This window comes from Triticum urartu, chromosome 7A (genome assembly GCF_056163025.1).
Source record: "Triticum urartu cultivar PI428250 chromosome 7A, HENAU_Tu73, whole genome shotgun sequence".
Classification (NCBI taxonomy): Eukaryota; Viridiplantae; Streptophyta; class Magnoliopsida; order Poales; family Poaceae; genus Triticum; species Triticum urartu.
The window spans coordinates 72942638-72969663 of NC_141879.1; the positions used below are offsets into that span (position 1 = coordinate 72942638).

A 27026-nucleotide genomic window follows, 5' to 3' on the forward strand; every position below is an offset into this window, starting at 1 on the left:
GCCCACGCAATCGTCCGTCTCCCACACCAAGCAGTCGTCGTCCGTCTCCGTCTCCAACACAATCCGCCGCCGCCTTCTCCTCCCATCACCGTCTCGCATCCCGTCGCTTCCGCCGTCGGCCGATTGATGAGTGTTTCCTGTTTCTTCGTCCGCCGTCGCTCCCCGCACTCACGCACGCGTACAACCATCTTGCTCGCCTCAGCCCACGAACCCTAGACGCCACGGAGATGGAGCATCTCCGCCGCCTCGCCCAGTTCTTGCTCGCCTCAGCTCGCGGGGATGGAGCAGGACGGCGCCACCCGTCCCCTCGCACCATGCCCAGGACGGCGGCGCCGTGGACGGCTGGGCGCACGACGGCACGGAGCCCCCCCTCCCTTACGGCGCCCCGGCAGAGTGCCCCGAGGCCGCAGATCCTCCTCTTTGTCGGCGCTTCCGCGGCCACGTCTCCGCTGCCGCCTCCGCGTGCGCGACCCTCGGTGCGTGCCCTTCAACCATCTGTCGGGAATCCATTGATTGTAAAATTGTCATTTGTTTCTGATCTGAGCGTCCATGGATGGTGGCAGCGGTGGGGAGGAGGCCTGCAACGACCTTGATGCCTGCTCCTCGACCACAACTACTGCGTCCGCAAGAAAGGTACTAAACAAACCACACATCCCCCCTCAGGAATCAGAAACAACCATACATGCTGCCATGAACGACCCATACATTGCATTGCGTTGTTAAGACAAGCGAATTCACATGGTAGGAACGGTTAATAAGATGAGCAGCCGTGGAAGTGGCTATAGAATTTCAGAATCCAGACTGTTGCTGCTATAGATCTACTCTGCTCCGCCATTTGGTAATTAAATGGCAATGCAGCAGTTGTGTGGTTTACCGTTTATGCAGCAGCTAGCCGATCTTCTACCGATCTGTTGCTCGGTGATCAATTGTGTGTGGTTGGTTAATTTACTGGGTAAACTGCGCAACTCAGTAGCATGCACACCTGAATGCGCTTGGGATGACCGCAAAAGTCACATGTTCAGTCAGTCATTCCCTGCCAGCCTATGGCTACGCTTTCCAGTGTTTTCCTTATAATTTCCACATGTTATGTACAGCCGCATGGATTGGGGATATGTACTTGGGTTTGGGTTTAAAGGGGCAATCTTTGAGCATTTGTATCAACTATCAAGGATCTCAAGTTCACATCGATCGCACTATGATCAAGTGCATTCCGGTGCTATGATGATTGTCACAGAAGGTGTTAGCTGCAGAAGCAATCGCTGTAAGTGTGACGTCTCTTTTGATCATGCTTTGTTTATTTTTCAATCATTAATATTTCCATTGCTTTTCTTGTTGCATAATTGCTCTAATCTCCAGAAATTTTTCGTTGTTGACAAAAATTGCTAGTATATGCAGTTGTGATCATGAAGTTGTATTGGGCAGAATAGGGAAAGGTCATTTGATTAATGGAATAGATGATGCCTTAACTCTGTTCAAGATAGGTCTCAGCTGTGATCATGAAATTGTATTGGGCAGAATAGGGAAAGGTCATTTGATTAATGGAATAGTTGATGCCTTAACTCTGTTCAAGATAGGTCTCAGCTGTGATCATGAAATTGTATTGGGCAGAATAGGGAAAAGGTCTTTTGATTAATGGAATAGATGATGCCTAACTCTGTTCAAGATAGGTCTTAGCTGTGATAATGAAATTGTACTGAGCAAAACAAGGAAAATGTTATTTGTTTAATGGAATAGATTATGCCCTCATGACAGGTCTCAGCTTCAATATTAAAAATCAATGCACCTGAATTGTGACACAGTTTTTCTCATTTGGAACTGCGGTTATAAGGTGTTTAATCTGAAAGCTACGCTTTCATGAAATCATCAGGTATGGAAATGCTTGACCATTTCTGTAAATTACATAGTACAACCTATCTTCCTGCCTACTAGATGAAAGAGGGTTTTTATTTACTTAACATGGTTGCCTTATTAACAAAGTCATGGTTTCTGCCAGTTAGTATTTTTTATACACTACCTAAGGAACAACTCATCTTCCTACCTACCAGATATACTACTGTTTGATTGCGTTGCTCCCTGCTTAAGAAGCTCCACCGTTCTTTTATATGATCCTAAAAAAATTGAGTTCTAATTTTGTGGAAAGACATGCACAGTGCTGATGTTTTGAGGGCCGGTGTTCATTTCTAGTGGCAAATAATCTCAGATTTCTATGTGAACTATAATCCCCATCTAGATAATCCCTCTCGATATAGCTCCCTTCATTTGCACAACACAATCTAGCTAGCTTACAACGGTTCTGATTTGGATTATGGGTGTTTCTCCAAAAACTAAGATTATATACCTGAGAACAAACAAATAGCATTATAAACTTACCTCAAAGCCTATGGGATGACTGAAGCTTGATAAATAGTTTCATACACACTATGGTCTTGTAACAGTAGAAATAACCTTTGAGGGAAAGAGAACCACAAGTATAGGTCACTGCATAGTAGAAGGCCTGTAATCGTGTTCATATGCACTAGTCTCTGTCAACGATTACGAGTCGAACGACTAGTCTAGACTAGTCGCTCGACTAGTCTATGAGTCGCAAACTGGCTGTCGACTCGGTTTCTCGTGTAGACTACTTGTACGAGTCGAGCCAGTCATCGACTAGTCGACGACTAGTCCAGACTAGTCGACATGTTCGAGTCGAACGACTCAAAAAACTGGGGGAGTATAAATACGATGCCTCATCCCGCGGGAGACCTAATCCTTTCTTTCCCCTCCTCACCTGGACGCGCCGCCGGCTGCTGGACGCGCCCGTCGAGCCCTCCTCGTGCCGCCGGCCGCTGGACGCCCGCCGCCGCGGATCTGAAGCTCCACCGTCGCCGGCCCCACGTCGCGGATCTGAAGCTCCACCGTCGCCTTCGTCTCGCGCCCCTCCTGCTCCTTCGTCTCGCGCCCCTCCTCACGCCGCCGGCCCCTCGTGCTCTTCTCTTCAGGCAGGTGAGCCTCAGTGCTGCTCTGCCTCGCTGCTGGACTGCTGGTGTTGCTCTGCCTTGCCCCTCCTTTCTCCTCCTCTTTCTTCTTGGCTTGCCGCTGCTGTTGCTCTGCTTCGCTGCTGGACTGCTGGTGCTGCTCTGCTTGCTGTTGGTGCTGCTCTGCTCGCAGATAGACTGCTGGTGCTGCTGTGCTTGCTGCTAGTTGCTGGTGCTGCTCTGCCTCAGTGACTCCACTTTGCTTGTTTCAATTGTATACTGTACTTGTATACTTATATAGTGTAATACTACATACTACTACTAGGTATTATTAGTTATGTACTGTAAGTTCAGTGCTACAGTATGATGTCGACTAGTCTCGCACTAGTCTAGACTTGTCTAGACTAGTCTACGAGTCTCAACCTTGGAACGACTCGTCGACTCTTCGACTCGTAAACGTTGGTCTCTGTATAGAAGCCGACAAAAACAGAGGCATCCTAAATTTGGTTTTCTGTTCTTTCTCGTCAGTTAAGAACAGAACATTAACTCTTGGATTATCAGTAAGGGAATATGCCTTATTAGCATACTCTTATGGTGGTTATTATTGCTCAACGTTGTGAGGGCAAAGAAGAATATCACGTTTTTTTCTTAGGAAAGGGTTGTGGCAAACTTTTTATAAGCGCACCTTGTTATAAGAAATGGAAGTATAGATAATTAGATCAGCTGCATATTTCCTTTGTTATATATGTAATCCAGAAGTGCAGGTTCGTGAACTGAAAAAATGGTAGCTCCATGCAGGATTTTGACCTCCATACGAAATCTGCAAGGGTAACAACAACAAAGGAAACTGGTGTAAGATTGAGTACTAAGACTCGAAGATGAGCTACCATCAAGATTATGTCTCGACAATCAAGTATAGTGTGAGCACTTATTTTTCTTTATACATCAACTAAAATTATCAATTAACTACAAAGTGATCAACATATTTGTCTTAGATATTAAGAAAACTTAGTACTGTCATGTGCCGTATAGACTTAACTTTGTCTCATCTAGTTAATTAGAGCACAAAGAGTGAGTATCAAATTGGCTAACTTGAATTATCTGGAACTTTCACCATACCATCTGTACAGTATCCATTAAAATCTGAAATTGGCTCAGTAGTGGCCTTCCCTACTGATTTTTACTTAAAAAAACTTAACTTAAGACTGCAATGCAATATGGGTGCATGCCATTTTTATGATCCCCGAGTAACCGAGAAAAATAAGTTCATATATAGTTTCGTTGAGTAAACTAAGAAGGGTAAAGTTGCGAAGAAGAAACACAATGATCAACAGTAGTTATATCTTTATTTTTGAATTAAACTAAAGTTGCCATGGTAGCAATATTTTAGAAAAATCTGATTTTGTAGCAGGGCTCTAGGTTTGACTTAACCTGCAAAAAGTTAAATCAGATTGTAGCGCGAACATAGAGGTAAATATTATGATGGCAAGCAGATATGAATGTTTCTGGAATAAGTATATCTGATAAACTTACACACTTTACTGGCTTGATTGATCTAAAAAAGTATGGTTATGCACCCACATTATATTTCTATAAAGTTGTTACTATATATAAATTCGAGAAGTGATATAAACAAAGCAGTACGTAAACATGCAAAAAATGTCAGAAGAATATCATATTAGTTTCATAATCACAGTTATGCAAGAGAATACAGAAATAAAGTGTACTATTGCTTGAATCTCGAAATAACGCATGATCCATATTAAGTTAATTACCAATATGGTGTCACTTACATAGCACTTCAGATAATATTCCTCCAAACCTGATGAAAGTTCTTTTACGGTTGAGATTTTTGTTAAAAGGAAATACAAATTCAGTATTTTTGCAATATAACTGGTGTTGGCTGTTATGCAGGATGTTTTTTACCGAACTCACAGAAGCATATTGTGTATCCCATCCAGCGTTCAACCTAATGGACATCGAGGGAACCACTTTGAGTAGGCAATTGTTTGTGTGGAAAATGCATGGTACTAAAGCTAACCTTCCTCTGGTCCAGATGAAATCAAGGCAAGTGGGTCTTCTATCTTCAAACATCAATTTGTTAGTTTTTCCTGGCTTCAGTGCATCCCATCATATTACTGTGTTTAAACATAATTGCAATGTGCTAATTATTTTCTAAAAAAATTACAGTGTACTAATTAAGTAAAACTTATTTGAAGTAGATGTAGCATGACCTTGGATTTTGCACATGGACCTCTCAAATTTCGAGTAGTCGTACTTCTACATATGTGCTCACCAAATATCTGCATGATTATTATGAACGTGGTAAACTCTGAAGCTATTTTCTTTATTAGTCCTAAAAGAAACTAAACTATTTGTGTGGGACCAGAGAAGCGTACTTTCAATACAAACTGCAATTGCTTGGGCAAGAGAAATCAACTCAATACTGCAATTTTCCATATGAAGTAGTAAGAGGAGGTGTACAATTGTAAACTGATTTAGGCTGAAGGCTAGCTGCATTTTGGTATGTGGTCAAACCCGGCAAGCTGCAACTATGTGGAGCATCCACACTACTGCCACCACATGCTTGCTAAAAGGCTTAATCTGACCGTCCCTGTAGTCCACATCTTCGGCGAGCATGTTTGATGGCAAGCTCGGGCAACTGTTGTTCTGTTGAGTATCCAGATGATAACCGTCATGAAAATCACTACATGGATCGATGTGCCCATCATGTCTGGTAGTAGATGATGCATTATTTGAGCTTGATAGAGTATGACTATATCCCACGCGGTCTTGTTTGCATCAAAAGTGTGGCCCACTTTGGAGACACACCAACCATTTTGGTAGTGGGCATCTTAACAGTTTTATTTGGGCCTCATTCCCCTAATACGCTAGTAATTGTCTCCTTTCTCGTATTTCTCTTAGTCTCACTCCCATACACTTCATGATCTGAGAGAGGGAATGCTAGCAGCCATGGTGGCAGTGTCCCCTCCCAAGAAAAAAAAGGTAGGTACAGCTAGTCCTATAGTCAGCCATCGCACTGTAAAAATAGGATAGGTTCGATCTATGGTAATTGAGGGCCTCCTAAAAGGATCTACTAAATTCATCTGAGTTGTTCTAAAGAATAAAAACGATCGGTTGTTCATGCAACTTGAGAGGATGAAGGATCTAGCGATGTTGCGTGAAAGGCATCGGCGCCAGTGAGTTTGCCACCATCCTAGCGACGACGACAATGAGGCAAAGCATATAGTGGAGGGCAGAGCAAGACGGCTGAGGGAGATGGCTCATTAAAAGAATTCACAACACGCAAATGACCAATGTAGTAGAGAAGAGGATGAGGGGGAATCACTGGGGACAAGCCAGGTGAGGTAGTCTCAGGAAATGAATGAGGCGGGAAAGCCGCAGGTGATGATGAGCTTGATAAAGAAGCGATTAGAGGTAGAAGACACCTCAATCCCTAGGAAGTAGCAAAGAGGACCAAGATCAGACATAAGAAACCCACTATGATGAGCCTTCACAAAGGCAATGTACTTAGAGTCATCGCAGTGATGATCGACATATAGAAGGAGAGTTTGACCACGAATTGAAAGGTGGACAAGAAGTGTAGGATCATGAGCACTCGCCGAAAACTTGCCGCAATCACCACTGAGACAAAATGCTCAAAGTGGGCATGAGGGGTTTGCTTAAGGCCATAAAAGAGCGATGAAGACGACAAACCATGCCATCAGGAAGAGAATACCCAGGTGGTGGGTATATGTAGACCTCATGCAACAGGAAGAGAAATGATATCCCACATGCCTATGCGTGCAAGAGAAATAATCTCGTCTACAATCGCATGCTGCTATTCATGATGAACAAATGCGTCATACTAAGAAGTCGTCTTGAGAAAAGCGACGCTAGAATAACCAATAACCATAGGGCCAATAGGCAGAAGCGAGCTCGCTCGGAAGCCATAAGTAGGCCGAGCTTTACGTGGTGCGTTGCCAACAGGAAAGGCCATTGTAGTCCAGGGAGATGGCTCATTAGAAGGATCCACAACACGTGGACCACAAGTGTAGTGAAGATGATAAGGGGGAATCATCGGGGAAACCTCATGGATGAGCGAGGTGAGGTAGCCTCAGGTAATGAACAAGGTGGGGAAGCCGCATGTGGCGACGTGTGGGGTCTATAACAGTAATATGTGAGGATAAACTGGGATAGGTGGGCGAGGGCAATAAATGAGTGATAAGTGTATCAGGAAAATTGACGGAAGAAATATCGTCAATGGGGGAGGCCCAAGGAGAGGATGGTCTTGGATAGAAAGGACGAGACTCAATCAGAAGTCACATATCAAGGAACACCCATCTGACGACTAACAAGATCCCAACACCGGTAGCCCTTGTGCTTATCACTGCAATTTAAGAAGACACATTCAATAGACTGATCAAATAGTTTGGTGCATGAAGAACGTAGCAAACACAACCAAACAAATGAAGTGTTGAGTAGTTAGGAGAGAATGCTCACAAAGACACTCGAGAGGAATGTCGCCTTGTAGAGCTGAGGAAAGATGAATGTTGATGAGATAGGTGGCTATGGTCATCAACGTGCTAGCCGCCTCATGAAGGTGAGGATGCTTGCGCTCAACAACCCTATTCTAAGCATGAGCACCAGGACAAGAGAACTGAGCAAGTGTGCTTTGCTCAACAAGGAATTTGCGCAACAAATGAGAGAGATACACACAAGCAGAATCTGCACGAAAGACATGGATAGTAGTGAAAAACTGGGTATGAACCAAGGCGACAAACTTCTTATAGATAGATAGACCTCACTACAAGAAGGCATAAAATATATTGACTTGTGTCGAGAGAAATAATTGTAAAGATAATATAGTGGCGATGGCCTCCTTTCGAGGCGAAGAGAGCTGGGTCCTAAATATTAGAGTGAACAAGATTGAAAGTACGCCGAGACACAATCTCGCTATGAGGATACGGTAACTAAACGTGTTTACCTAGCAGACAAACTTGGCCATCTAAAGTTACATTGCGAGACAGATCCTAGAATACCACATCGTTCTAAGGATGAGAGACTAGAGCCACACATGTGACTGAGATGATGTCGCCACAAAGAGTCGGTAGACAAGGTAAGAGAGTCGAAGAGAGTGGCGGATGTGCTAGTGGAGGGAAGGCATAGCCTGGCAAGCTTCAGTGGCTGTGTGAGTCACAACGTCGAGGGCCAACACCAAGCAGAGCACCCGTGGGCCGTTCCTAAATTAGGACAAGAGTTAAAGTCAAGAATATTGGAGACGATGTCGCCACAAAGAGTCGGTAGACAAGGTAAGAAAGTCGAAGAGAATGGCGGATGTGGTAGCGGAGGGAAGGCATAGACCGGCAAGCTTCAGTGGCTGCGTGAGTCACAACGTCGAGGGCCAACACCAAGCAGAGCACACGTGTGCCGTTCCTAAATTAGGACAAGAGTTAAAGTCAAGAATATTGGAGTAATAGAAATATTGTTTGTGTTAGGTTCAATGATACATTTGCTTGGATTCCAGGACGGAGTTAAGCTTGATATTGGGCACTTGGATTTGTGATATTTTGACATGAGCTTGAAACTGGAGAACTTTAGGGTGTACCATGATGAATCTGAGATATATTGAATTTATATAGGTATAGTATGATTAGCATGAATGTGGTATTTGTGGACTATTGGATCATCTTGGATATTACTAGTTGGATTCTAGGTTAGAGATAACTTGAGCAGTTGGATTTGTGATATTTTGACCTAAGCTTAGTAGCTTGTATGTGCCCCATATGGCTATGAGCATGCAGATAATACGATCGTAATTGGTAGACCATGATGATTTTGCTAACCCTCCCCAAGAATATTACAAGTACAAGATCATCATGGGAGGATGATTTGGATTAATTAGAATAGATGACAATTTCAGTGGTATGAGCTCTGTTGGAGCAGCTGATGTTGCTTTTATTATGTTTTTGTGCTCCTTTAGATGTGGTAGTAGGACGATAGGACTTATGAAGTGATACTATATTGGTGGATAAATAGATCTTTAATAACCTTGAAACTGGAGAACTTTAGGGTAGGACTTATGAAGTATGGATTTACTTGCATGATTGTGATCTTGAAGAAAATCTGGTGGATAAATAACTTCTAAGTTTTTGGATCTATAGTCATCCATTGGAAGCTCGCTTTATACTGGACTTAGATAACCATGATAGTGGGCTTGGTTGGATCATAGTTATGATTTGTACTAGATGCACACCTTTAAAGATTGAAACTAGAGAACTTTAGGGTGTAATATGAATATGATCAATTGGATATATTGGATTTATATGATTATAATATGATTGTGAAAATTGATGGAAGAAAACAAAGATATTGGAGTAATAGAAATGTTGCTTGTGTTAGGTTCAAATGATGTATCTTCTTGAATGCTAGGTCGGAGTTGCTTGGATTCTAAGTCGGAGTTGCTTGGATTCTAGGTCGGAGTTAAACTTGAGATTGGGCACTAGGATTTGTGATATTTTGGCATGTGGTTGAAACTGGAGAACTTTAGGGTGTAGCATGATCAACCGGAGAACTTTAGGTAACGTCGTGCTCTCGGGCTGTGTCTCGTGGGTTAGCCATTGCGGTGCCGACTGCCTGTGTGGCTATGGCGGCACCCAGCTAGGAAACACGAGATGTGGGATTGAGGCATCGCACATAGCAACCCGAAGCCAGGCAAAGGATGCCGGTCGGACTGGCAGGGAGCGGATTGCACCTGAGGTACGGTGGAAGGGATGAAAACATTGGTGGGAGCGAACTGTCATTGCCGTTATTCATTGTACTTGGAGCCAAGCGTTGCGGGGATGACGATTGGGGAAGGTGGGAAGATGGTTGGATCATAATTATGATTACTACTAGATTCACAACGTTTGAGATTGAAACTGGAGAACTTTAGTGTTTGAGATTGAAACTGGAGAACTTTAGTGTGTAGTATGATCAATTGGAGATATATTTTTATTTATGTGTAATATGATCCGCATGATTGTGAAAATTGATGGACTATTACATTATCTTGGATTGAACTAGTAGGAAGAAAACAAAGATATTGGAGTAATAGAAATGTTTGTGTTAGATTCAAATGTTCAATGATATATGTGCTTGGATTCTAGGTCGGAGTTAAACTTGAGATAGGGCACTTGGATTTGTGATATTTTGACAGCTTGAAAATGGAGAACTTTGGGGTGTAGCATGATCAACCTGAGATGTATTGGATTTATATAGGTATAGTGTGATTAGCATGAATGCGGTGTTGGACTATTGGATGATCTTGGATATTACTATTTGGATTGTAGGTTGGATATAACTGGAGCAGTTGGATTTGTGATATTTTGGCCTAAGCTTAGTAGCTTGTATGTGCTTCATATGGATATGAGCATAGAGATGATACAAGTGGATCGTAGTTGGTAGACTTTGATGATTTCGCTAGCCCTCCCCAAGAATGTTACAAGTACAAGATTATCATGGGACGATGATTTGGATTAATTAGAATAGATGACCATTTTGTGCTCCTTTAGATGCAGTAGTGGGAGGAGAGTAGTACTTAGGAAGTGATATTATATTGGTGGATAAATAGATCTTTAATAACCTTGGAAAAATTTGGATTTACTTAGTTGATTGTGATGTTAAAAAAAATTGATGGATAAGTAAATTCTAATTTTTTTATCTATAGTGATGCAGTGAAAGCTTGCTTTATACTGGATGATAACCATGATAGTGGGCTTGAGTTTGGGTCATAGTTATGATTTGTACTAGATGCACACCTTTAGAGATTGAACGTGGAGAACTTTAGCGTCTAGTATGATCAATCAGACATATGTTGGATTTATATGTGTAATATGATCAGCAGGATTGTGAAAATTGATGGACTATTACATCATCTTGGGTTGAATTAGTAGGTAGAAAACAAAGATATTGGTGTAATAGAAATGTTTGTGTAAGGTTCAATGATATATTTGCTTGGATTCTAGGTCGGAGTTAACCTTGAGATCGGGCACTTGGATGATGTTTTGACATGAGCTTGAAGCTACAGAATTTTAGGGTGTAGCATGATCAACTTGAGATGTATTGAATTTATATAGGTATGGTATGATTAGCACGAATGGGCTATTGGTGTGCTATTGGATCATCTTTGATATTACTAGTTGGATTCTAGGTTAGAGATAACTTGAGCACTTGGATTTGTCATATTTTGACCTGCTTAGTAGCTTGTATGTGCCTCATATGGATATGAGCACGGAAAGGGAACAAATAGATCATAGTTGGTAAACTTGATGATTTTGCTAGCCCTCCCCAAGAATGTTACCAGTACAAGATCATCATGGAAGAATGATTTGGATTAATTAGAATATATGACAATTTCAGTATATGAGCAGTTGATCTTGCTTTCATTATGTGTTTGTGCTCCTTTAGATGATGTAGTAGGAGGGTACTAGTTATGACATGATATTATATTAGTGGATAAATATATCTTTGATAACTTTGGAACAGTTTGGATTTATTTAAGATGATTGTGATCTTGAAAAAAATCTGGTGGATAAATAACTTCTAGATTTTGAATATATAGTCATCCAGTGGAAGATTGCTTTATACTGGACTTAGATAAACCATGATAGTGGGCTTGGTTGGATCATAGTTATGATTTGTACTAGATGCACACCTTTAGAGATTGAAACTAGAGAACTTTAGGGTGTAATATGAATATGATCAATTGGATATATTGGATTTATATGATTATAATATGATCAATATGATTGTGAAAATTGATGGAAGAAAGCAAAGATATTGGAGTAATAGAAATGTTGCTTGTGTTAGGTTCAAATGATGTATCTTCTTGAATGCTAGGTCGGAGTTGCTTGGATTCTAGGTCGGAGTTAAACTTGAGATTGGGCACTAGGATTTGTGATATTTTGGCATGTGCTTGAAACTGGAGAACTTTAGGGTGTAGCATGATCAACCGGAGATGTATTGGATTTATATAGCTATAGTATGATTAGCATGAATTTGGTATTGGTGGACTATTGGATGATCTTGGATATTACTAGTTAGATTCTAGGTTGGGGATAACTTGTGCACCTAGTTAGATTCTAGTTAGATTTGTGATATTTTGACCTAAGCTTAGTAGCTTTTATGTGCCCCATATGGATATGAGCATGGAGATGATAGAATCGGATCGTAGTTGGTAGACTTTGATGATTTTGCTAGCCCTCCCCAAGAATGTTACGAGTACAAGATCATCATGGGAGGATGATTTGGTTAATTAGAATAGATGATTATTTCAGTGGTATGAGCCTTGTTGGAGCAGCTGATCTTGCTTTTATTATGTGTTTGTGCTCCTTTAGATGCAGTAGGAGGAGGCTAGTAGTTATGACGTGATATTATATTGGTGGATAAGTACATCTTTGACAATGTTGGAATAGTTTGGATTTACTTAGATGATTGTGATCTTGAAAACTAATCTGGTGGGTAAATAACTTCTAATATTTGGATCTATAGTAATCCAGTGGAGGCTGAGGTAGTTGGAGAGGACCGATGAGAAAGCACATGAGAAGCTTTACTCGATCTCCTTAAGATCGACATTGCCGCACGGCTTGGCGCAAAGCCGGTGCGGCTGACAAGGTTTTCACCCTCTCCCACACCTCATGTGCATTGTTCATTCTCGCCAATTCGGCTTGGTGTCCTTCCCTTGTTTGCGAGTTCCGTGCCAATGACTTGATCTGGCATCACACGTTCTCCCGCCGTGCGTCCTTGGTCTTGGCGGTAGGTAACGTCGTGCTCTCGGGCTGTGTCTCGTGGGTTAGCCATTGCGGTGCCGACTGCCTGTGTGGCTATGGCGGCGCCCAGCTGGGAAACACGAGATGTGGGATTGAGGCATCGCACATAGTAACCCGAAGCCAGGCAAAGGATGCCGGTCGGACTGGCAGGGAGCGGATTGCACCTGAGGTACGGCGGAAGGGATGAAAACATTGGTGGGAGCGAACTGTCATTGCCGTTATTCATTGTACTTGGAGCCAAGCGTTGCGGGGATGACGATTGGGGAAGGTGGGAAGATGGTTGGATCATAGTTATGATTACTACTAGATTCACAGCATTTGAGATTGAAACTGGAGAACTTTAGTGTGTAGTATGATCAATTGGAGATATATTTTATTTATGTGTAATATGATCCGCATGATTGTGAAAATTGATGGACTATTACATTATCTTGGATTGAACTAGTAGGAAGAAAACAAAGATATTGGAGTAATAGAAATGTTGTTTGTGTTAGATTCAAATGTTCAATGATATATGTGCTTGGATTCTAGGTTCAATGATATATTTTGACAGCTTGAAACTGGAGAACTTTGGGGTGTAGCATGATCAAGCTGAGATGTATTGTATTTATATAGGTATAGTATGATTAGCATGAATGCGGTGTTGGTGGACTATTAGATGATCTTGGATATTACTATTTGGATTGTAGGTTGGATATAACTGGAGCAGTTGGATTTGTGATATTTTGGCCTAAGCTTAGTAGCTTATATGTGCTCCATATGGATATGAGCATAGAGATGATACAAGTGGATCGTAGTTGGTAGACTTTGATGATTTCGCTAGCCCTCCCCAAGAATGTTACAAGTACAAGATTATCATGGGACGATGATTTGGATTAATTAGAATAGATGGCCATTTTGTGCTCCTTTAGATGCAGTAGTGGGAGGAGAGTAGTACTTATGATGTGATATTATATTGGTGGATAAATAGATCTTTAATAACCTTGGAAAAATTTGGATTTACTTAGTTGATTGTGATGTTGAAAAAAATTGATGGATAAGTAAATTCTAATTTTTTGATCTATAGTGATGCAGTGAAAGCTTGCTTTATACTGGATGATAACCATGATAGTGGGCTTGTTTGGACCATAGTTATGATTTGTACTAGATGCACACCTTTAGAGATTGAACGTGGAGAACTTTAGGGTCTAGTATGATCAATCAGACATATGTTGGATTTATATGTGTAATATGATCAACAGGATTGTGAAAATTGATGGACTATTACATCATCTTGGATCGAATATGTAGGTAGAAAACAAAGATATTGGTGTAATAGAAATGTTTGTGTAAGGTTCAGTGATATATTTGCTTGGATTCTAGGTCGGAGTTAAACTTGAGATCAGGCACTTGGATGATGTTTTGACATGAGCTTGAAGCTAGAGAATTTTAGGGTGTAGCATGATCAACTTGAGATGTATTGAATTTATATAGGTATGGTATGATTAACACGAATGGGCTATTGGTGGGCTATTGGATCATCTTTGATATTACTAGTTGGATTCTAGGTTAGAGATAACTTGAGCACTTGGATTTGTCATATTTTGACCTGCTTAGTAGCTTGTATGTGCCCCATATGGATATGAGCATGGAGATGGTACAAATAGATCATAGTTGGTAAACTTGATGATTTTGCTAGCCCTCCCCAAGAATGTTACCAGTACAAGATCATCATGGAAGAATGATTTGGATTAATTAGAATATATGACAATTTCAGTGTATGAGCCTTGTTGGAGTAGTTGATCTTGCTTTTATTATGTGTTTGTGCTCCTTTAGATGCCGTAGTAGGAGGAGGGTACTAGTTATGACATGATATTATATTAGTGGATAAATATATCTTTGATAACTTTGGAACAGTTTGGATTTACTTAAGATGATTGTGATCTTGAAAAAAATCTGGTGGATAAATAACTTCTAGATTTTGAATATATAGTCATCCAGTGGAAGATTGCTTTATACTGGACTTAGATAAACCATGATAGTGGGCTTGGTTGGATCATAGTTATGATTTGTACTAGATGCACACCTTTAGAGATTGAAACTAGAGAACTTTAGGGTGTAATATGAATATGATCAATTGGATATATTGGATTTATATGATTATAATATGATCAATATGATTGTGAAAATTGATGGAAGAAAGCAAAGATATTGGAGTAATAGAAATGTTGCTTGTGTTAGGTTCAAATGATGTATCTTCTTGAATGCTAGGTCGGAGTTGCTTGGATTCTAGGTCGGAGTTAAACTTGAGATTGGGCACTAGGATTTGTGATATTTTGGCATGTGCTTGAAACTGGAGAACTTTAGGGTGTAGCATGATCAACCGGAGATGTATTGGATTTATATAGCTATAGTATGATTAGCATGAATTTGGTATTGGTGGACTATTGGATGATCTTGGATATTACTAGTTAGATTCTAGGTTGGGGATAACTTGTGCACCTAGATTTGTGATATTTTGACCTAAGCTTAGTAGCTTTTATGTGCCCCATATGGATATGAGCATGGAGATGATAGAATCGGATCGTAGTTGGTAGACTTTGATGATTTTGCTAGCCCTCCCCAAGAATGTTACGAGTACAAGATCATCATGGGAGGATGATTTGGTTAATCAGAATAGATGATTATTTCAGTGGTATGAGCCTTGTTGGAGCAGCTGATCTTGCTTTTATTATGTGTTTGTGCCCCTTTAGATGCAGTAGGAGAACGGGGCTAGTAGTTATGACATGATATTATATTGGTGGATAAGTACATCTTTAACAATGTTGGAATAGTTTGGATTTACTTAGATGATTGTGATCTTGAAAACAAATGTGGTGGGTAAATAACTTCTAATGTTTGGATGTATAGTAATCCAGTGGAGGCTGAGGTAGTTGGAGAAGACTGATGAGAAAGCACATGAGAAGCTTTACTCGATCTCCTTAAGATCGACATTGCCGCACGGCTTGGCGCAAAGCCGGTGCGGCTGACAGGGTTTTCACCCTCTCCCACACCTCATGTGCATTGTTCATTCCCGCCAATTCGGCTTGGTGTCCTTCCCTTGTTTGCGAGTTCCGTGCCAATGACTTGATCTGACATCACTCGTTCTCCCGCCGTGCGTCCTTGGTCTTGCTCTCGGGCTGTGTCTTGTGGGTTAGCCATTGCGGTGCCGACTGCCTGTGTGGCTATGCCGGCGCCCAGCAGAGAAACACGAGATGTGGGATTGAGGCATCGCACATAGTAACCCGAAGCCAGGCAAAGGATGCCGGTAGGACTGGCAGGGAGCGGATTGCATATGAGGTATGGCGGAATGGATGAAAATGTTGTTGGGAGCCAACTGTACTTGGAGCCAAGCGTCGAGGGGATGGCGATTGGGTAAGGCGGGAAGATGGTTGGATCATAGTTATATTACTACTAGATTCACACCTTCAGAGATTGAAACTTGTGAACTTTAGGGTGTAGCATGATCAACCTGAGATGTAATTAGATTTATATGTGTAATGATTGACATGCATGCTGTATTGGTGGACTATTGGATGGTCTTGGATATTACTGGTTGGATTGTAGGCTGGAGATAACTTGAGCACTTGGACTTGTGATATTTTGACCTAAGCTTAGTACCTTGTATGTGCCCCATATGGAAATGAGAATGGAGATGATACAAACGGATCATAGTTGGTAGACTTTGATGGTTTTGCTAGCCCTCCCCAAGAATGTTACGAGTACAAGATCATTGGAGGATGATTTGGATTAATTAGAATAGAATTTCAGTGGTATGAGCCTTGTTGGAGTAGCTAATCTTGCCTTTATTATTTGTTTGCGCTCCTTTAGATGCAGTAGTAGAAGGAGGGTAGTACTTATGAAGTGATATTATATTGGTGGATAAATAGATCTTTAATAACCATGGAACAGTTTGGATTTAGTTAGGTGATTGTGATCTTGAAAAACATCTCGTAGATAAATAAATTCTTTTTTTGGGTCTATAGTCATCTAGTGGAAGCTTGGTTTATATTGGACTTAGATAACCATGATAGTGAGCTTGGTTGGATCATAGTTATGATTTGTACTAGATGCACACCTTTAGCGATTGGAACTTGAGACCTTTAGAGGTTGGATCATAGTTAGAGATGCACACCTTTAGAGATTGGAGATATATTGGATTTATATGAGTATAATATGAATTGTGAAAATTGATGGACTATTACATCATCTTGGATTGAAATAGTTGAAAGAAAACAAAGATATTGGAGTAATAGAAATGTTGTTTGTGTTAGGTTTAATGATATATATCTGCTTGGATTCTAGGTCGGAGTTAAACTTGAGATTGGACACTTGGATTTCTGATATTTTCGCATGAGCTTGAAACGGGAGAACTTTGGGGTGTAGCATGATCAACCTGAGATATATTGGATTTATATAGGTATAGTATATGATTAGCATGAATGTGGGATTGGTGGACTATTGGATCATCTTGGATATTACTAGTTGGATTATAGGTTGGAGATAACTTGAGCACTTGGATTTGTGATATTTTAACCTAAGCTTGTGCCCCATATGGACATGAGCATGAAGATGATACAAACAGATTGTAGTTGGTTGACTTTGATGATTTTGCTAGCCCTACCCAAGAATGTTACGAGTACAAGATCATCATGGGAGGATGATTTGGATTAATTAGAATAGATGACAATTTCAGTGGTACGAGCCTCGTTGGAGAAGTTGACCTTGCTTTTATTATGTGTTTGTGCTCCTTTAGATACAGTGGTAGGAGGGTATCACTTATGAAGTGATTTTATATTGGTGAATAAATAGATTTTTAGTAACCTTGGAACAATTTGGATTTACTTATGTGATTGTGACACAGCGGCGGATAAATAACTTCTAATTTTTGGATCTATAGTAATCCAATGGAAACTTGCTTTGACTTAGATAACGATGATAGTGGGCTTGGTTGGATCATCGAACATATAAAGGATGAGCGGGGTGCTAGGCACAACCGCTGTGTCCACGTAGGCTATGAATAGTGCTGGCGAAGTGAGCGTTCTGCCGGCACTGCGTCCACCGCTCCCCCGCCTCGAGCCAGACAACGCCATGGAGCCTCCGCTCCCCCGCCTCGAGCCACCCCGCGCCTCGTCCACCTCCTCTCCTCCCTCTCCCTCCTCTTCTCTCCCGCACCGCAAGCCCCTTCTCTCTCCTCCCCCGCGCAAGCCAGCCTCGGATCTGGAGGAAGAGGAGATCCGGGCCTCCCGGCGGTGGCTCGACCGATGCAAGGTGATGACAAGCTGCCTCCTCCTGCGCGCCCTCTCCCTCGCCGCCGCCACGGCCTCTCCCACCGCTCATCTCCACCTCCTCCCGCTTTCCCTGTCGCTCACATCCCTCTCAGTCCATGGCTTCCGGCGCATCCCCTCGCGGCGGCCACCACTCCTTGTCTCCTCCTAGGTTCTTGATCTGGAGCGGGAGGGACAGACGAGGCTACAAGCACCGGCATGATTGTCCACAGCACCGTCGCCGTCGTCCTCGACAGTGGGAGGGCGGGCCGCCAAGAAAGCCGGCTCTGTCTTGCTCTCGCGCCACTGTCCATCCACCTGAGAAGCCCGTCCACACACCTGTCATTCACGCCCCTCCTCCTCGGCTCATTCTCATCTCTGTCAGGCAGATGAGCTCCTGCTTCCTCTCTGTCTCCCTTTGATTTTGTGCTTGTGCTGTACTGTGTGTTTGTGCAGTTGCTTTTTGAGCTACGGCTACTACTTGTGCTGCTAGATGTGTGTGCTGGTTCTGGTGCTGCTAGCTGCTGCTGGTTGCTTGTGTTGCTACTGCTACTACCTGTTGCTGGTTGCTTCTTTATTTGGTTAATTGTGACACTGAAAAGCCTTTGTGAAAAGCAAAAATTGATGAGAAGGCTATGAGCTGATGAGATGACCTTCATTTTCAATATTTTATTTAATAATTGATGAAGGATATGTCATATATTCAGTTGCTAACATTTTCTCTATGGTGTATGTACCTATTGTTCATTGCATTCGAGGGAGAGGACAACAAGATTAAGAGAGCCTTGGGACGCGAAGGGAGTAGCATGCAGCGCCAGGTCAAGTGCACCGACCTCGACGACAAGAGACCAGTACACTTAACAAGAGTAAGAGAGCCTTGGGACAACACTGGATGAGGGCGTCGACTAAAGGACCGCGAAGACGTCTTCCTCCAAAATCTTGCCGAGGTGCTCCTCTCTCTTTGCCTCTTCTCTTTTCTCTGTACTTTATATTGGCAGTATTTTCCCTATCGTGTCTGATGTGTTCATGAGCTAATTTGTTCTTATAGTGGTTCCAACTTTATTTCTATGTCGCAGGATTTTGTTGCAACGACACAGTGCTGACAATTTTTGTTTTTGGAATTTGTCAATGAAATTCTGCTTGATCAGGTAAACCTTTTGTTTGGATTGTCGGCCGCCTTGTCTATATTTGTAGATACTGATTTTGTTGTTTGCTTAATGGCTCATTATTTCACAGGGTTCTTAAATATATGTTCACCAATTCAGATGAACTGCTTATTTTATGTGCATACTGGATATTTGTCATATATGTAGAAGGTTCTACAATATATCAAAGAAAAACAAAACAGAGAGGATGCTGGGGCTCGGGCAAGGGAGGCTGCGCTCAGTGCAGTACTGCGGTCTTTACTGCCTTTCACTGTTAATTAAATATATATTCTCTTCATAGTTCATACAGTTTTAGGCTTTTAGCAGTATGAAAAGTCACAGATAATGTGATGGTGGCATTTGGGCTTATACAAGTGTTAGTTGTCAGTCTCTGCCCGCATGCATTTGAACGTTGCCTTGGCCACGATCCTTAAGCTTGTCAAAAGTTGTGGATCGATAGGCATTGACAAAAAAAATATAAGCTCTATGTTCTGAAATACAGGTAGAGCAGCAGCTATAGCACCCCTAGAGAGATTGCGTTGATTGATTCTCATCGTATATATAACTCAACTATTTAAAGTATTCTATATACACTGAAATCGTGCTCATAATTTTTTAAAGTATTCTATATGCACTGAAATCGAGCTCATAATTTTTTTATCATGTGCCTTTTCTACTAAAGATCATTACACTTCTCTTCAGTACATCAATGTTACTTCCAAAGCAGAGTCCCTCCTAGAGGACAGTTTCTTTTATCAGAAGGGTGAGTGTTGTATATTTTTCTGTCCACTAAATGAACTACTTCTGGTTACATATTGTGACAGAATTAAGTAGGCATAGGCTTGTTCGTTGATTTTTTTATACCGAAACTGAATTGGTATTGTGTTAATACATTATAGTCATCCTTGAAGGACATGTGTTTTATTGCCATGCTTGCTTAATAATTGCTTGCTGAAGCATTGGTCCTAATTTACTACGGGTTTCGCTGGCGTTGCATTTTCTTTTTGTATATGGTTGCTGCAGTGGCCATTGAATAGTGATTCTATCCATTAGTAGTATCTTGTTATTATGAAAGTTTGTGTATTTTTTGTACATATGAAGGTTTGTGTATTTTGTTCTCAGCTGCGTTGCTACATATAAATTTGAGGCAAATGATGATAAGGTTCAGACTCACACTTTTCTGATTTTATCTTGTCATCATGAAGGTTTGTGTATTTGTTTTTGTGCTGCATATAAATTTGAGGAGAATGATTTTATGGTTCAAAGAGACAGTTTAATCATATTTGAGCTGCCAGCTTGCTTCAGCCATGTGATACCGGAGCCCGAGGTTGACAGTGGCCAAATGACTGAACTTTTTCGCAACATCAATAGTACTTCCTCCGTCCGAAAAAGCTTGTCCCAAGCTTGTCTCTCAAATGGATGTACCTAGCACTAACTTGGTCTAGATACATCTATTTTAGGAACATACTTTTTCGGACGGAGGGAGTAGTACTCTTGATAAACATAGCAATCCTGACCTTTTTGTATCGTTCGCCTGTTTGCATGTTTATAACAGGGGAATTAGTCCGAGTGTTATTGGTTCAGTTGCTACAGGTGGAATATATCTTTGGTGTTATTGAATCTTAACCAAGACATGGCTGGAGGCTGGAGTACACTAATCCTGATTGAATTTGTCATCTCACTTTATAGGTGGAGTAATTGGTGAGATTTTTTCGGTCTCTTGTATTTTACTTTCCAGAAAATCTGCATGATGGTACTCAAAATTTATGAATGGTTTTATTGGCATGTCATGGTGTGGATCGAGATGATGTTCAGTAGACTCCCTCATCACCTTTCCAGTGCTATTGATCGCTCACAGCTTGAATCTGAATGTGCTTCTTCCAGTCTATGCTCCCTCTCTTTGGTTCATTGGCCTCCCAAGACTACTTTGGTATGGAAGTAAAGCCTTCACTTACTGCCAGTGTAATTTTGGCTATTTTTTTCATTTCATTACACATATACGTTTCTGGAGTGATCTTCATAACATACACAGTCAAATTTGTTTTTCTCACAAGCTGGATCATCGCATAACTTATTGGTGGTTGCACTAGCTGAGCTTTGTTATAAGTTCTGGTGCGCATTGTACATCATAGAAAAAGTGTATGTAATCTTCATGGTGAGTAGGTTTTAGAATGATATAAATTTTAAATAATTGAGCTAGCATTATAATTCTTCAGGTTTTTTCTTTCAATCAATTAACTTTTAACTGCTCACTAATTGGTGCCCATGCATGTTCTGTTTTATTTTTCTCACTTCATTAAACATATAAGTTTCTGGAGTGATCTTCATAACATACAGAGTCAAATTTGTTCTTCTCACAAGCTGGATCATCGCATAACTTATTGGTGGTTGCACTAGCTGAACTTTGTTATAAGTTCTGGTGCGCATTGTATATCATAGATACAGTGTATGTAATCTTCTTGGTGAGTAGGTTTTAGAATGATATAAATTTTAAATATTGAAGCTAGCATTATAATGCTTCAGGATTTTTCTTTCAATCAATTAACTTTTAACTGCTCACTAATTGATGCCCATGCATGTTCTGTTACAATTGAAGGTAATTTACAAGAAACGGTAGATGTTTTAGTTTTAGTAAATATATCAAAATGAAATCTGTGGTCAATCTAGGTTGTACTAATATATATGTTTTTAAGAGACTGCTCTGTATTTATTTCCTAGCAGGAATTCCATACCATTTCATGGCCATTGAAACTTGCCTATTAACCACGAGAAACCACTTTAGCTCTCTCTGTACGTTGATCATTGTAGTGCAGTGTTTGATATGTTGCCAATAGCCTTTCCCTTGGCTCTTCCTCTCTATTTAGTTATTCCTCGAATCAAGTGCATAGTTATTTTGCCTATTGCAGGTTTTGTTATCGTTATAATTGTGTACTCACTTTGTTCTAGGATATAAACGCATATTAGTTATTCCTTTATCATGCCTGCAATGTTCTAAACTTTGAAATCATATGGGATAAAGATCACGTCTCTTTTTATTTTGACATGGCCACCTTTATCGTTATACAGTATTTTTTATGAAAAACATTGCAGATATTATTTACAGATGCAAATTTGTATCAGGACTTGAAAATTTGTAGTCACTGCATGTTCTCTTATATACTCTGTCATGGTGTACTTCATTTTAAGCTTCAGAACTAGGAGATTGGTTTAGAGGTCATGTGCCTTTGTTTTGTAGTAAGTTGTGGATGTCAATGTCAGTTCTTCTGCTGCAAAGTTGGGGAAAGAATTGCAGTGCAATCAAGTTTCGTCCGAGCACACAACATCAGCGACGTGACGATGAAGCAATGACATTGTCTGGCTATTCATACAATTCTATAAAAGATGCAATGGACGTTGCAACTGCTCGAGTAATGAAATATATGGAGACCATGTGTGCCAAGGTATTGAAAGACTATAGTTACAACGAGCTGCAACAAACAAAGGAAAGAGAACTGCATCTGATTGGTTTGTTAGGACAAAGAGAAAGAAATCAAAGAACAGGCTCTGAAGATTAGAGAACTTAGCAAAGACTTTGCAGATCAGGTTAAAAGCACTTCTTCTGAGATTCACCGCCCAGCTAAAGGAAGTGTATGCTCAGCCAATTCCATAAGTGGTCGCGAGCTCGACAAAGCGGCTATAGATATTCACAATGCAATTGCTCATCTTGGCCAGTTGAGTGAAAACTCTATGCAGGTAATCCAAAACACATCGGTATATCCACGTAGGAGAGGATCTACTTCCACAGCCTATGTGCCTTCAGAAGATGCCGATACTACCAGCTACAGCAGCCTTCTTTTTGAATATCAAGTGATTACCTTTGTCTAGAGAAGATCACTGCCATAGTTCATCTGCCAGTCTTTCCAGAGCTTCTATCCCGTTGATGGACTTTGAACTTAAGCTATCCCCAGCTATGTATGTTAGTTGCGGCAATCGCATGTATATAGATTAAACCATCAGCTACGTTCTATGTTGCGAGGCAAATGTCAGTAGTCTCTCAATATAACATGCAGCAGCTTATTACGTATTTCCTACGAACATATGTTCACTATTAATAAACCTACCATGCATTGTAATATATAAAGCTATGTAACACGGAAATCCTCTTTGGTGCCCGAGCACCATGTAGCTCGGAATCACGGCCATCACATTGGCTCGTGATTTCTGCCCTGTGCGCGTCTCATCGAAGTATATGGACCGTATTCCCATCATAGCAGGTCGGTAAGAGACATAAATGGCACGGGTTAAGGTGTCCAACTGATGGGCTAGAAAAGATGCTGGACAGGGGTTTGTTCAGTCTTGACTAATTTATGTCTATCTAATTTATTAGTGCGTACTTAGTGAGAACGGACGTTTGGCTCTTGGCCTTCATAGAGGCCTTTAAAAAAAATCAAATTTCAAACTTTTTGGTTTCAAAAGTCTGAAAAATTTGTGCAAGTAAACAAGGATGTTATGTGTATGTATGTAAAATTTCAAGATGAAATACGTTGAAATGCGATCTGTACAAAAAAGATAAATTCATGCTTGCGAGGATGAATAGTATCATGTGTTAAAAATCCCCAGATTTGTCTTTTTTTGCATAGCCTTCATTTCAATGTATTTTGACCTGAAAATTTACACACATGTGTGTTCTGCCTCCATGTATATCTGTATTTTTTTCAGAATTTTTTAAAACATAGAAAATATGAAAATTGACGAAATTTAATTTTTTCAAAATCGAGCTCCGCCTCCAAAGGCAATATCTTATACTTAGCATGATGTCAACTGCATAAACCTTCAATGTTATGAATATTAATGTAATCAAGGGCATAGATCTTCCTGACACAATTTACTAATGTTCTGCCCATGATTTTTAGTAATTGATAGGATTTTTTTTTACTAAAGCAACTAGGGCTGTTATATATTCTCCAGATGAAGACATTCTTATCGGTCAGTTTGGCAATCAAAAAGTACACTTCACTTCAATGTCCTCCATGATTCAAATGATAACACCACAAATTGACCCCAATAAATCAAAATGGGCACATTATGAAATTTCAAAATTAATATGGAGCTTTTATTTCACGATTAAGTACCACATCATGGCATATTGCCCCAAACAAATTATCTGGCCATGCATGAAATGAAGGACAACCAAAGATCCGTATAAGCAAACTTAGAAAAAAAAACAATGTTCAATCACTGCACAGAAAAAGAAAAGAAAAGAAAATGAATTTCAAAAGAAAACATATGTAAAGAAAATGGGAAAACAAGGAATGATGAAAAATAATGAAAAAAATTAACAAAGAGAAAAGAAGCCTTCCTAGTGTTTTGAGCCACTAGAAAAAAGTTCAGTGTTTCCACCATCGTACTTAATCATCATTCTTTTAAGCAATAATGCTACAGTTATACGCAAATATTTATAGATTGGAATTATGGGCTGATGTGAAATGATGGGGTTGGCCGGTTGAAAATCACAAAGGACACATCAAGAAAAATCAGGGGAGGAGATAGGATTACCAGAGAGACCGCCCCGTAAACCATCATCAATAAACATTTGCCTGTCGGTGTAGTAATTTTTTTTCTTTATGGGGCTGTGTCTTTCTTAGTGAATTTCCGGAACATACTTAATTATCTCTTAATGCGCAAAAATAGTTAATTATCTCTTTTCAGAGCCGTAGTTTTCTTTTCTTGAGAATTTATTTAGAGCTGTTGTTAACTGTTCTGCATGTATTACATGGGCCCATACTAAGAAATAGGTGCGCAACAGTTGACTGCCAACCATCCACCTGGGCCACTTCAAAACCAAAGCAAATATTCGCCAATCTGTTCACGTTATGAGCCTGGGCCAGCCGCATACAACAACACTGTTGAAACTCGATGTATTCAAGTCCGTATTGTCTGGCTAAATAAATTTGACTCAGATCCCCATGCTCCACCGAACGATTGGGATACCGAGCGCCATGTCGCTCGTGACCCAAAACGCCGTACTCTATCAATTCTAATTGATCAATAAAAATACAATTCAATGGAATTCCTTTTTTGTTTTTCTTTAGATTAGTTAATCTTTTTTGAAAAGTAAAAAGGGGTGGAGTAAACCTGTTTTTATTTTCTTCAAAACTAGCGCCCTCTTCCTCCGCGTGTAGAAAAGGAAGAAATAAATCAATCAAATTACGAGAAGCCTCCTATGTAACATCATATCTAAGTATCATTTTCCTTATCCTTCAAAAATTTATGATTGGTCTATTAATATTCTTATTTGCTTGGTTCGAATGCTTGGTTTCCTCCCGCCCTTTGCGCCAGGTGCGCCAATGTGGATGAAGCGCGTGTTGCATATAAAAAAAATGCATGTTCTTGCTGGAGCTACCTACTGCTTCAATGGCTATCTGTAATCCCAGACAGGCTCTTCTAAAGATTCATAGTGTCATGGTTGAACTTCAGACCATTTCAAGCGCGGCATCTCTCTCACTGAAGAAGGAAGATATATACCCATAGCAAAAGAAAGTATATACCCATATGATCCAGGCTCAGACTCAAGCTGTGATGAGGATTTTGTCCCTATGAACCAACCTTCAATGTAATATATAATACTACGTAGGAACATCATACCTGTATCTATTTCCCTATGCTACAAAGATTTAATGAACGGTCTCTAAATATTCTATATCTCAGGGTTTGACAGCTTGGTTCGCTCTTGCTTTTTGCACCATCGGCGCAATAGGTCATCTAGTAATTATAGTGGCGAAGGCACCGCTCGGCGACCATGGGCACTTGCCTGGGCTCACGAGGCCCACGCGCTATGATGCCCCTGATACATCAGGGAAAATCGTCAACGCATCTGGGGTTACCCGGGCAGCTGGGCTAGTTGTGCTTCATTAATCAGCTAATGGGCTTCCTTCCGTCAGTAAATGAACGGGTTAGCTGACCTGGAGTACTGCTACTAACCTAGGCCTACCAATCACCGAAATCAATAATTAAGAAGTACTCGTTGTAAAGAACACTCCACTTTTCCAGGTCGCAACAAGTGGTGCACATGCAGCGCGCCACTTGTTGCAACCCGGGAGTTTTTTCTTTTTTCTAGATTCGTTTTTTCAAAACATTTTATCTTTTAAATCGTGTGTCCAAATCTCGAACCGTTTTCATCATTGGATTCCTCGCGTCGAGATTTTCAAAACTAGATCCATGTTGATAGGTTTTGAGAACATTTTTTTTCACGAAAAAAACCGAAGGAAAAACCGGGCGAAAAAAACCGAACCGGGAGCATGGTTTTTTCCCTTTCCGAAAGTGGCACGCCCGTGCCTCTTGCGAAATCACACCCGTGCCTCTTGTGGAAACAAAACCGTGACTCTCGTGGAAGGAAAAAAACGCGTTTGTTTTTTCCGTTTCCAAGAGGCATGGCGTGACTCTTGCGAAAACACAATCGTGCCTCTCGTAGAAGCAAAACTGTGACTCTCGCGAAAGAAAAAAAACAGAAAACGCGTATTTTTTTCCTTTCTGAGAGGCACGGCTGTGACTCTCGTGAAAGCACAACCGTGCCTCTCGCGGAAGCAAAATCGTGACTCTCGCGAAAAAAAAACAGAAAACGCGTTTTGTTTTTCCCTTTCCGAGAGGCAAGGCCGTGACTTTCGCGAAAGTATAAGCGTGCCTCTCGCGGAAGCAAAATTGCGACTCTCGCGAAAGAAAAAAAAAATAGAAAACGCGTTTTTTTCGTTTCCGAAAGACACGGCCGTGACTCCCGCTAAAGCACAACCATGCCTCTCGCGAAAAAAAACCGTGACTTTCATGAAAGAAAAAAAACGCGTTTTTTTTGAATATTTT

The 27026-nt window shown here is 40.8% G+C and overlaps 1 long non-coding RNA gene across 14 annotated transcripts; it reads left to right on the forward strand.

The window, feature by feature from the left end:
• On the forward strand, positions 1-25713 carry LOC125521666 (uncharacterized). Of its 14 annotated transcripts, XR_015611965.1 has the most exons (12): positions 1-476; positions 564-633; positions 1095-1261; positions 1753-1867; positions 3753-3874; positions 4869-13294; positions 14126-18995; positions 19125-19196; positions 19285-20894; positions 21009-21123; positions 21531-21655; positions 22429-23357. It is a non-coding gene; the product is annotated as an uncharacterized LOC125521666 (long non-coding RNA). The 14 variants fall into 14 exon arrangements; XR_015611968.1 differs by lacking the exons at positions 21531-21655; positions 22429-23357 and adding an exon at positions 25512-25713; XR_015611958.1 differs by lacking the exon at positions 21531-21655 and adding an exon at positions 25512-25692 and having other exon boundaries at positions 19285-21123; positions 22429-22925.
• Positions 25714-27026: the final 1313 nt, after the last annotated feature.